Raw genomic sequence first — 13,204 nt, 5'->3', positions numbered from 1 at the left:
CAGATGTATGATCCTTTTATCATAGAATGCAATATTGTCATTCAATATCTCCCAGGACAGAGGAGCCAAGCTTTGCCCGGAAGACACAGTATTTAAAAACCTTCTAGTGGAAAGAATATGGGAGAATGTTGTTTAACATAATAACAAGGATTTCTCAGATTTAAAAGTGCTAATAAAACTTTGAAGCCATCTATCCTGGATTGCTTGGGAAAAAACCATTGGGTGTATGTATATAAATGTGTGTGGGACCTACAGTATGCTGGATGAGATTTTATTGCCCTTGAGGGGCTCTCATATGTTTATCTTTAGGTTCAGTGAGTTTTGCCCTTCTTAATTTAATTGCAAAACACCACCTTGTACATTTATATAACAGTTTCATGATTTGATAACATTTGACCATCAGCTATAGATATATGAATTTGGAAAAACAATCAGATTCTTAATTTTTGATTTATATTTCCTATTTGTTTCTAGACACAGAATATAAAAGTACTTCAAAAATTAAATTAATGTAATCAATTTCAAGAAAATTATGCTGCTTTTGTTTGGAACAATGTAATTGTTGCTTGTAACTTAGCTCTATCTACAATAGCATCATCTGAGATTCATTTCTTGAACATAGTGTTTTTCATTACAGCACTATGCACTGTAGCTCATGCAAGGAGATAAAGATAACTGACACAGAAGAAAAAATAAAAAAGTGGATACAAGCTGTCAAACTAGATGTCTGAAAATGAAGTTTAACCTGCTACTAGAGCTTTTTTTTTGTAAAAGAAAAAGGTGCCGGAACTCACACATGTCATACAACCCGCCTTGTCTACCCTACAAGGTTCCATCCAAAAAAGGTGCCGGAACTCTGTTCTGAGCGTTCAATGACAAAAAAAGCCCTGCCTGCCACTAAGTTCTTAGAAATGTAGAATATACTGCATACTATATAACAAATTTCACAAAGCTACAAACTACTTATGTTTTATTTTAAAATATCACTTACATATCAGGGTAAAACTTTCAAAATGTCTAACGTGAGCGACAAATTAAAATAATATGCCAAACATTCACATTCAAAAAATGAAACATTTACGTATCACATCAGCACCTCATATTCTTGACTAGTTATTGGATATAGTTAGAAGTTGTTTTTAATATATTTTCTCCTTAATCTATCAAATCATTCATAGCAATTATGATTGATACATTATATCTGTGACAAATTGTTTGTCTGTCATAGTGTACATCACAGTGGGTTCTACAGGATATTGTACAATATGATGAGATCCACAGGAAAGGAAATGGGTAATACAGCAGCCATAATAACTGGGTCAGCCCAATATAGTGCATCTAGGTCAGCTTCCTGTCTCCAGCGGTAACTAAAATCAAATTATTAGAGGAAATATAGAAGAAGCCAGCAGGCAAATATGGAATGAGCTGCACTCTTATGGCCCAAGAAACCTGAGGCTAAAAACAGTTTATCTGATATACATTAGCTTGGGCAGTTCTCTGCCAAGGGGTGATTGAGGGGATGGCAGAGATGATAGGAATATCAATTACTATTAAAAAATATTGGGATGCTTTTCAATCACAATAAAGATTTACAGCTTTACACTAATTAATTCTAACTTGTTCAATTATTACTCTGTTTTTACATATTTTAGAAGCCCCACATGCCATCAGAAACAATATTTTGACTCTTGAATTCCTTCTGTTTTATTAGTTTTTAATGTAACCTGTATTGTCCTGCATTTTCCCTACAATAAAAATGTATGAATCAAAATTTGGGTGTACAAATGTTTTAGACAAAAATGACTAATAAATTGCACCCCATATATTACACAGTAATATATACCCTACTCTCATCATCTTATTGAACCATCTGGATACACCATTAACAAGGTACAATATGTTAAAGAAAACACCTCAACCTAGAGTCATGGATAGCCAAGATAAAAACTAGTCATAATCTATGCTTATAATGATTGAAATCATGCTTGGCCCAGCCCTCATGGGTGTAAATTCTCATTCACATCATTATAAAAGTTGTTTAAATCATTTTTTTTGCACAGGAAGACTTAGAATTAAACATATGTAGTTCTAATATGTAGCCGTGTGGTAAAATAATGCACAGGCAACACAGTTGTGCAATGCTTTGGATTCAAATAAAAAACTGCTTTGGAATGTGCAAAGGCCCAAACACAGCACCTATCTGTAACTCCTGTAACTATGGCTGTTGGGCCACTTTCCTAGAGTCATATGACTGCTTTCTATAGCTGTTGCATGGTCTTGGGAAAGGCATATAATCTGAAGTGCTGCACATCTCTAATTGCAATTATCATTCATCACAATGTACTTATTTGGAGAAATCTGCAAGAAGAATGTAAGAAATGTATCACATTTAAAGTTGCACTAATTGAATGATGGTGTTATTTGTCTATTCTGGTAGCCTGTTCCTACATTTAGTTCTGAGCAGTTGTATTTTTAGAAAGCTGTGCCAGCTAGTTTTAGAATAGACGAAAACTATTCTTTGGACCTCCGTTTAGCTCCACAAGAACACAAAGTCCCAAGTTGGTTAGCAGGTGAACTTAAAATCAAAAGATGAGAGAGACAGGAAGTCCATTAGAAAATTTAGATGATCTTTGGATATTTGTTTGCTGTTAAGTGAGAGCTGCTCTGCCATGGCTCCTCTAAGCTTTCAGCCTCATTAACATACAAAATTGCTGCAACAAAATTAATTATGATGCAGGAAGTCCTTTTTCCTGTTCTTGTAATCATGGCACAGAACTGACTAGAAGAAACGCCACAGCACTCCAACAACTTGTTTCTAAATGGCATGATGACACTTAAGATAATAAAAACTATAAGCCAGTTAAAATTGCAATTTCTGTCATATTTTGAAAAGGATCATGTGAGCAGTTACATAAAATATTCTTTGGGGCAAGAAAAAGTATTTTAATGGTCCGGCTCATACATGTGTACATTAATGCCAAATTCAAACTGATACAGTTATGTATGAATTCATGGAAAATGAGCATTGACCATGAACCTAACAGGAAAAAAGCAAAATATGATGTTAAGAAGCTAAAACATCTTGTCTTTAATTCCAGAAGTTAGAAGATGTAAAATAAGCATCTTCATTATTGAGTGTAAGGAAATCTAAAGTGTTTGTTAATCTCTGATTAGCTAGTAAACCTGTTATAGAGAGGCATTTCAGGAAATAAGAAATGGGATTTCTTTTTCCCCTCCATCCTATTTTTTGTTTACAGAAGAGTTCAAGATGGTTAAGAAAATTAAAATCTTGCTTCAATACAAATGCTGATTAATTTTAAAAATTAAGGAAATTTGAAATAGCATGTTATATTTACACATCATCTGTATTTCTAAAATAAAAGGTATTTACCAATTTCTAGAAAGTTAATAATGAAGATTTGTGAAAAGAGTTCCAGCCCTTTTACTAAATGCAGTTCAAGTATCATTAACACATAATAAGCCTTCTGAATATTATTTAAATGGATTAATCAACTAGGGTAAGGCAAGAAAGTCCGTCAGTTATTTGTGTTTTAAAGCTTGCAGGGTTTTTACAATTTTCAATTACACCAGAAGACAAATAGGAAACCATTTAAAACATTTAAGCAATTAAGGTAAAGATTTTCAAAGCTTGCATTCCTATGATGACCTAAAATCATATATTACTTAGTGTAGCCTCCCCATAAGTATGATTACCATAGTCACTCCATCTCTGATAGCTTTTATTTGACAGGCTGGGCAACGTTTAAGGTTTAAATCCAAGATCCAAGGACACTGTCAACATTATTAGGCTATCTGAAGGAAATCAAACCAGTGTAACTGGGCAGTAGGTAATAGATATGAGTGAAAATATGCACATATTATTTATAGTGGATCTCCTGACTGGATTACTAATTTGTATTTTATGTTAAGTCTGTGAAAATTTCCTAGTGGCTTTAAAATTTTTAAATCTGATTTGCCCCCACTAGGCAAATATCAATCTTGCAAGTCTGAAAGTACAGGTAGTCCTTGATGTATGATCACAACTGAGCACAAAATTATGTTGCTAAGTGAAAAATTTGTTAAGTGAGTCTGCTCCATTTTACAACCCTTGACTAGTAAATTAGACAAACCGTTGTTAAGTGAATCTGGCTTCCCCATTGACTTTGCTTGTCAGAAGGTCACAAAAGGTGATGATCACATGACCTCAGGACACTGCAACCGTCATAACTATGAGTCAGTTGCCAAGGGTCTGAATTTTGATCATATGATCATGGGGATGCTACAACGGTTGTAAACTGGTCATAAGTCACTTTTTTTCAGTGCCTTCGTATCTTTGAACAGTCACTAAATGAACAGTTGCAAGTCGAGGACTACTTGTACATTTCTTCACCCAAACCACATTTCTTTTACTGACTGAGAAACTAGGGAGGATCTCTTCTGAACCTCTTGCCCCATCCACTATATAGCTGTGGGATGTGCTGCCTCTTACCTGACTGTTCCCTTGGCAGTGTTTCTTTGCCCGGTCATTCCCACATACCATTACAAATTGTGTAACATTAGCCTGCTATACAAAGGCAGTTTGAAATCCTAATAGGTTTTCCTATTGGCATAAGCCTGATCCGGTAGTAATCTGTACTTGATCAGGAAACTATATTAAGCTTCAGTGTGTGGAGGGAAACAGGCCCAGGTTGTATACAGCTGAACACATGGGCCTGACATTACCTGGAATGTGCAATGGTTGCCATGGCAACCATGAATATCTCTAGGCAGGGGACACAGGTTAGGGTTTCTGATGTTCATCATATAGTACTGGTGCAGGCTATTAATTTCCCCCTAAAATATATAAAGCCCCTGTCATCAGTCTGTGGCTTTCAGAAATATGATTCTGATAATGTTGAAGGTGTAAAAAAGTAATATGCTCCAGTAGAAGATTTGAAAAATGATTTGCATCTCTATACAGTCATCACCACAGTCACTCCCTCCCTAAATGTTCAGATATACCACCTTGAAATTGACCTGAATTGTCCTCACTGCTGTTAATCTCAAAATGTCAGAATCATTACATAACCCGATCCAAGTCACCAGTAGGTAAGTGTAAAACATGTACCACATTCTACATGCAACTATGTCTGTTTGGGTATTTTTCTTAAAAGAGGCAATTCTAATCAGTTGCTCTAGAGCAGTCTTGCCAATATACTTCTGCTCTACTGTTTTTAGTATGCAAATTAAGATATCTGCAGCTTAAAAACAAAATGTAAAGGTATCTGGGGGGGGAGGGGGAATGCACAGAACCAAGGAGGCAAGGAGGCTTTAGCATTTATGAATGTAAAATTGTACTACAAGTATTCCAGAAATAAATCAGTTCAACTGATCCATAAGCAACACAAATGCTAGCATGGAGCTACGGTATGTTGAGTTTATTTGTATCACTGATTGCTTTGAAATGTAGCTTTATACTAGACTACCAATTTCATGTTGGGTCATCATTTCAGACATATTTCCTTATCTAAACAGAATAATAGAATGACAATGGGTGGGCAAAAAAACAGTGGTAGCCAGAGCAACTTCCAAGTTCCTGCTGGTTCCCATAGTTTGAATTTCCTTGTGGGAAGCTGGCAGGGAGCATCAACCAACCTTCCTTCCTTTTTTCCTTCCTTCCTTCCTTCCTTCCTTCCTTCCTTCCTTCCTTCCTTCCTTCCTTCCTTCCTTCCCTTCCTCCCTTTTCATTGTATATTTGGAGAGTTCAAATTTGTACAGGAGGTAAGTATCGCCAAATGCCATAGCTTTGAGACATCCTGGATATCCTGGATGATTATGCCAGATATAATCTTGAAACATAATCTCAAATTGGTACAGGGCCATCCCCTTCTTCCCCAATTTTGGGTTTATCTTCTAGAAACTTCTAGAAATCCTTAGTGACATTGACTAGGATTTTTCAAATTGTCAACCCCCTGATATAGTCTATAGCAGCGTTTCCCAACCTTAGGAACTTGAAGATGCGTGGACTTCAACTCCCAGAATTCCCCAGCCAGCTATCTATGCTGGCTGGGGAATTCTGGGAGTTGAAGTCCACGCATCTTCAAGTTCCTAAGGTTGGGAAACGCTGGTCTATAGCTACAAATCAATCCTGTTAAATGTCTCAGTTGGAAGCAGAGCTACAGATAATAAACCAGTGTGTGAAAGTAACAGGGAAAACCAGGGAAAAACTATATAAAAACCAGCAATGAACAACAAAAAAGAATGAAAAGAATCTCTTCTCACAGAGCATTGGAATAATTAATTGCTTCAAATATTTCATAAAAAAGGGGACAGCTGTGCAAATTTTAACGTACACAAAGAAAAGTTAAGGACCAACTTTATAATTGCTACTAATTATAGCTTAAAATTAATTCTGTTGAAAATATGAAATAGGGAAACTAGTGAACATTGCAAAATCCTTCCCCTGCCCTGATTTTTGGCCCTTATAGGAAATATCAAGAAATTTTGATATTCAGTTAATATTTTGTACATAACAACTTCCCTTAATATGATACAATAATTACTTTTAACAAATTAATCAGCACACTGGTGAGTTCAGCATCCTCTGTCTGAGTTTGCACAACACACTGAACCACAAATGAGTCAAAGACCTTTTAACCTGGCATAGTGAGCAAGCCCAGCCTGTATTTATGATCTAGTGCATTAGTGGTGTGTGAATCCTGAAAATGAGCTTAATTGAATAAATCAATTAAGGTTTCATCTTTAACTGGGCAAGCTAGTGAAGTAGGATCATTAGACTATTCTCTTTATTCCTTCAGGACATGAGAGCCACAAAAAGCAGACAGTGGAATAAGCATGTTGTGTAGAAACATAGTGGAGTAATTGAGTTAGTATAATGCAAATATAGTCTAACAGGCATCTTAAACAAAATTGAGATATATATCATCAGTTTACAGGTAGTCCTCGACTTATAACAGTTCATTTAATGACTATTCAAAATTACAATGGCACTGAAAAAAGTGACTTATGAGGGTTTTTCACACTTACAACATTGAAGCATGCCCGTGGTCCTGTGATCAAAATTTGGACAATTGGCAACTGACTCATATTTATGAAGATTGCAGGGTCCAAGGGTCATGTGAGCCCCTTTTGTGACTTCCTGCAAGCAAAGTCAATGGGAAAGCCAGATTCACTTAACAACTGTGTTGCTAATTTTTACAACTGCAGTGATTAACTGTGGCAAGAAAGGTTGTAAAATGGGGCCAAATTCACTTAACAAATGCCTCGCTTAGCAACAAAAATTTTAGGCTCCATTGTGGGCGTAAATCGAGGACCACCTGTAAATGGAGACATAAGCCCAATTACAAGAGCTCAATTCAGAGAACAGAAATTCTGTTAAAGCCCCTTTTGCAAATCAGAGATTGCTTTCTATGGGCATGCACAATTTGGATCCTTTTTAAATATCAATTATGTAGTGAGATTATTTAGATCCCTACAGGAAGCCCAGCCAGGCTTTATCACAAACAGCTGTGGGATTTTCTGAAAATCTTCATGTTTTGGATTTCCTTTCCTCATTGAAGAGTACAGTCTTTCAAAACAAGTGGTGATGCTTGCTGTATTAAATTTGCCTTTGCTATGATTTAGGCAAGCAGCTGGAGGTGTAGGAAAAAGGAAATTAGTCAGCAGAAGGCAAGATAGCTGGGCTTGAGGCCAGGGACTGACAGCACACACTTCTAAAATTAATGATGCACCCGGATATCAAGGTAATGGAATAATCACTTATGCATACAGAGAGAATCATGAACATACACAACTAACCAAGGTTCTGCGAACATCTCGATCATGAATTTCTTTATACAGGATAAATAAAGTTCTTTCAATTTCCTTGAAAAAAATGTGCAATACACTAGCCATTTCTAGAAAGGGCTAGTATATATTACATAAAAGTAAAAAGTTGAAGTTTTATGTTATTACCTTGTTCTATTGCACCAAGAGGAGTTGGACGTCAATGCTTTTCTTTTTCTTTTCCCCTTAAGGTACATTTTTCTCTCTTCCCCCTTTCCTCCCCTATCTTCCTATTATTTTCATTTTTCTTTGTATTTCTGTATTTTATATTTTGATACACACACACACACACACACATAATTTGGATACATTAATAAAATATTTGAATCTGAAAAATGTGCAATATAAACATTATTTTGATCATATGTTATTTAAACATGGTTTACTGATTCAAACCAATTGTTTACATTTGCGCAATATATTGGCTGTGTTTTCCCAGAACACTTTACTACTTTGTTTTGCAAACTCATTCCATGTGTTAGCTTGTGTTGCAGTTCTCACCTACAGAGTTTAAGGGTTTTTCTCTTTGCATTTTTAATTATTTTAAAGGGCTACATGTGGATCTAGGAACTGCATCTTGGTGCGCCTATTGAGATATAATAAAACAGGAATTTATTTATTTATTTATTTATTTATTTATTTATTTATTTATTTATTTATTTATTAATGGGATTTATATCCTGCCCTATCTCCCGAAGGACTCAGGGCGGCTAACAACAAAAAATATAATAAGTACAGAAATTAAGATAAAAATAAAATTAAAATCATCTGTCCAATAAATTAAAATTTAAAATTAACAATACATTAAAAATTGTAAATATAATTAAAATGCTTGTCAGTCCAGGTCAGCCAGGTGGAAAAGGAGTGTTTTGAGGCCGCGGCGAAAGGACTGGAGATTTTGGGCCATCCGAAGCTCAGGGGGGAGCTGATTCCATAGGACTGGCGCTCCCACAGAGAAGGCCCTCCCCCTGGGGGTCGCCAGCCGACATTGCCTAGCTGACGGTACCCTGAGGAGGCCTTCTCTGTGTGAGCGTACTGGGCGATGGGAATTCGTTCCCGGCAGCAGATGGTCCTGCAAGTATCCCGGGCCTAAGCCATGTAGGGCTTTGAAGGTAAGTACCAGCACCTTAAATCTCACCCGGAGGGCAACCGGTAGCCAATGCAGCTCACGCAGGAGGGGAGTAATATGGGAGTATCGGGGTGCTCCCATCACTACCCGTGCAGCTGCACTCTGCACCAGCTGAAGCCTCCGGGTGGTCTTCAAGGGCAGCCCCATGTAGAGAGCATTACAGTAGTCTACATGGGAGGTAACGAGTGCGTGGGTGACTGTACGTAGGGCATCTCGGTCCAGAAAGGGGCGCAATTGGTATATTAGGAATTAATAACGTAAAATGATTAAAAACAGGATGAAAATCATATTTGTTGTATTTAATTTCATTTTTATAACTTTACATTAAATAAAAGCAAATTTAGTTGTTATATTCTACTTCTCTCTTTAGCCTGCTCTTCAAATTTTTAATATTATTCCCAGGCCAGCATATCACTTTGTGGCCAAATTCAGCTCCAAATTCAAAAACAGTTGGCTAAAACTGTAGTAGAGTTTGGAGATGTAATAATATATTTGCATTGACGTTCTAGTATTAGTAATAACAAGCTAACATGCATTCATGCCTGTTATTATAGTAAAACACTGGAATTATAACATAACCAGGATTCTGCAAAAGACTAGCTTCCGTGGTGATAATAGTTTTGCAGAAGGGAGAATTAAAAATGCACCATGTCAGACTATGGCTGTGTATCAACCTCTACCCGCTAAATGTCTTCTACACAATATTAGCAAAGCAGGCTTGTTTTCTTTCACATGTGTTTGTGTTGGTTCTAGCCTGACAGAATATGCTCTAAATTCAGATAATACCTTGTCAGTAGAAATGTTTTCATAGATTTAAATGGATTCTAATGCTATCTGTTTGAGGTTCAAATCTAGCAAAGAGGTGAGAATTGCAGCCATGGCAACTAGGCTGAAAGAGTTTGGGTGTTTCTGTTCTTGGAAGATTGTCTGTAGAATCTGTCCATTGTAGCTGTCTATGCACTAATTGAAGTTTTCATTATAGTAATTTGAATCGCTGTTTTTGCTTAACAAGAGTAAAACTAACCAAAGTAAGCAATATGCATATGTCCATGGGAACAGACTATGCAGTTTTATTTTTCTGTATTGTTATATCATGCCATCTATATTTTAGCTTCCATTACATAAGAGTAAAGGCCCTTGACATGGAAATTCACACACCAGCATGAGAGGCCACACATGTTATTTCTTCTGCTCAGATTAGCATTTTGCCCACCAACCAGTCCTCTTCAGAAGTTACAGTAAGCAAATGAGGATTAATCAGACAAACACATGATAGACTTAGATGCTTAGCATAATCTGTATGACATCAGAGGTGTAGGAGGAAGCTTTGCAGAATGTTTACTGACTTGGCTCAGAGATACTCCAAACTGCTAGGGAATAAACAGACGTTTCAAATGTTTGCCATTCTGCATCAAAGGCATAGATAGAAGAAGGAAATCAGTTGATTGGATCTGCCTTTGATCAACAGGAAACTTTATCACTGAACTGATTCTCTTGTATCTTGTCTTCATTTAATATTCTGCTTTCACGGCTTTGCTACCTCGCTGAATCCAACTAAAGTTTGCTGCTTTATAAAGCTAACTAATTATATTCATGCAAATTGACTCAACACTGTAAAATGTTTAAAAAGCTGTAAAATGTTTATTTTGGTCAAATGTTTTTCTTTTGCTTCACTTTTCAGTGTTTGTTTTAATTTGTTGTGAATCATTCACTCATTCTAAAACATTTATAACTTGCCTGTCACACTTCCCTATTCAAAGTACCTGATGACAACACAAAGAAAGACAAAATTCTGACTCTGTTATATAACAACCCTAAATTAAAATACTTAACCTCAAAAAACTCAACAAAGAAATTGGTTTTAAGCCAACAATGCTGCACACTAATTTATTGGGCTTTCAAAACACTTGGAAAATAGCAATAAGAATAAAAGGTGAAAAATGAAATGAGTTTCCTACAGAAAAGCGCTGTGGAGTTAGGATCCCATTACTAACAAAAACCTGCAAAATGATAATAAGTGGCCAGAGAAAAGCAACGAGAAAGACTTGAGAAATGAAAAGGAGATCCTAAAGATAGCCTTTAAGATCTTCAGCATAAGCATTTTAAGTTGAACTTATAATCAATATTAGAAGTTAATTAAGAATATATAGGAATCCTAGCTTTCACTCCATATTACAAGTTACATTTAAAACTATATTTGCAACCTAATAAAGCTTCTAAACATTATATGAGGGTACTCCCATGTTATGCCCAATTAACCAGCATGTTACCAAAGAATATTTGATTATGGCCAAATTTGTCAGACTAATAAATATACAGCATAAAAATATTGTAAGGACAGCTGATTAGAAAAGCAGATTGATTGCATAGACATACACCTGATGGAAGCACCACATATGCTTTTACATATGGAATTTCTTTGCTAGATTGGGTTGAGGCTGATTGTAAAAGGTAACTTCATCAGGTATGGAAAAATTCAGAAAAGGAGGCATGCCTTTTATTCAACAGCTCCTTGATCATATTAAAAGCAGGCATTTAGTTGTTACTAAATATTTTTGTGAAGGAAATGCAGATATTTGTATTTTTTCCTATTTCTCTCCTTTTTATAATGTGCAGAGTTCTAGTAACTTAATAAAGGAATCACTAATACAGATTTGTTAACATGTTAGCAACCAGCTTTCCATTCGGCGAGGCCTGCAATCATGGGCCGCCAACCAGCACATTTTTATCGAAACTGCAAGAATAAGCCTTATCCTAAGTCCTGCTTCTGCAGGGGTGTTCCAGATCCCAAGATCATGATATTTGATCTGGGCAGGAAGAAGGCGAAGGCTGATAAGTTCCCACTCTGTGGGAACATAGTGTCAGATGAATATGAGCAATTGTCTTCAGAAGCTCTAGAAGCTGCTCGTATCTGAGCCAACAAATACATGGTTGTGGCAAGGATGGTTTTCACATCCGTGTGGGCCTGTACCCCTTCCATGTCATCGGCATCAACAAAATGTTATCATGTGCTGGAGCTGACATTCCAGACTGGAATGTGTGGTGCTTTTGGCAAGCCTCAGGGCACTGTGGCCCGTGTGCACATTGGCCATCATGTCCATCCGCACCAACGTGCAAAACAAGGAGCATGTAATTGAAGCGCTGCACAGAGCCAAATTCAAATTTCCTGGATGTCAGAAGACCCATATTTCTAAGAAATGGGGCTTCACCAAATTCAATGTGATAAGTTTGAAGAAATGGTGTCTGAGAAGCACCTCATCCCTGATGGCTGTGGAGTTAAATACATACCCAACAGGAGTCCTCTAGATAAATGGTGTGCCTTACATGCAGCATGACAATTTGATCTAACTAGAGGACAATTGTGTTAATTTATTGACAGAAAAGGCATCAAAATAAACAGCTCTATGTAAAAAAATAAAAATAAAAAATTAGCAACCATAGAACCTTTACCAAAGGACCTGGTATTTCCAGAAAATAGATCATGGCATTATCCAGGCCTAGAGAAAGACACTATTCCATTAGTACACTTTCTGTTCATCATAACATGTAGTGTTAAATAATGTCTACTTCAATAAGTGAGAAATGTTTGCTGGTCAAAACTAAGAAAAATAATCAATTATTTGCATAGAAGGTGACAACCCAATAAATCAGTGTCAATGGCCGTCCTTAGGACTGATACTCAGTTTCTCTCTCAAAGCATCTGAACATGCACAAGCCATGAAAATGTTGGCTTTTTCTAAGACAGAAGGAGTATATTAGTAGTTTGTTTCCTTTCCTATTTCTCCAAATTCCTTATCCTGTAGGAAGGCCATTTTTCTGCATTATAATCACAAGCTCTTGAGAAGCAGCTATGTTATAAAACCAATCTGGATTTAGCAGAGGAAGGGGGCAGAAAAGGGTAGGGATTTAAACAATAAACAGAATCTTTCTGGGAGCACCCTCCTTGTCTAAAGCTGTACATGAAGGAAATGATATAACGAGGTATGGAGACAAGAAAAAAAATGGAGAGGTAGAAGAATATTCTTCCCTAGAAAATGTCACCCTCATAGACTCAGGAAATGTTGTGAAAAAATTTGAAAGGAGAAACAACTAAGGATTTGAAAGATACCAGGCATAAAGAGATTTATAGCAAATTCCCTGTCAAAAAGAGACAACTGGGAGGAACATATTGAACTGTATATAGTAGTATCATCAAGACCAGGGGTCTTCAAACTTGGCCCTTTTATGACTTGTGGACTTCAATTCCCAGAA

General features: G+C 36.5%; 1 pseudogene across 1 annotated transcript; it reads left to right on the top strand.

The window, feature by feature from the left end:
- Positions 1-11,655: 11,655 nt before the first annotated feature.
- Positions 11,656-12,739, top strand: LOC310640987 (large ribosomal subunit protein uL16-like; annotated as a pseudogene). The gene has a single exon. The product of its transcript is annotated as a large ribosomal subunit protein uL16-like (transcript).
- The last annotated feature ends 465 nt before the right edge of the window (positions 12,740-13,204 follow it).

This window comes from Vipera ursinii (assembly GCF_947247035.1).
Source record: "Vipera ursinii genome assembly, chromosome: 5".
In the NCBI taxonomy this organism is placed as follows: domain Eukaryota; kingdom Metazoa; phylum Chordata; class Lepidosauria; order Squamata; family Viperidae; genus Vipera; species Vipera ursinii.
Note: the sequence above shows the minus strand (reverse complement) of the source record. Positions and strands in the feature narration are given on the sequence as shown.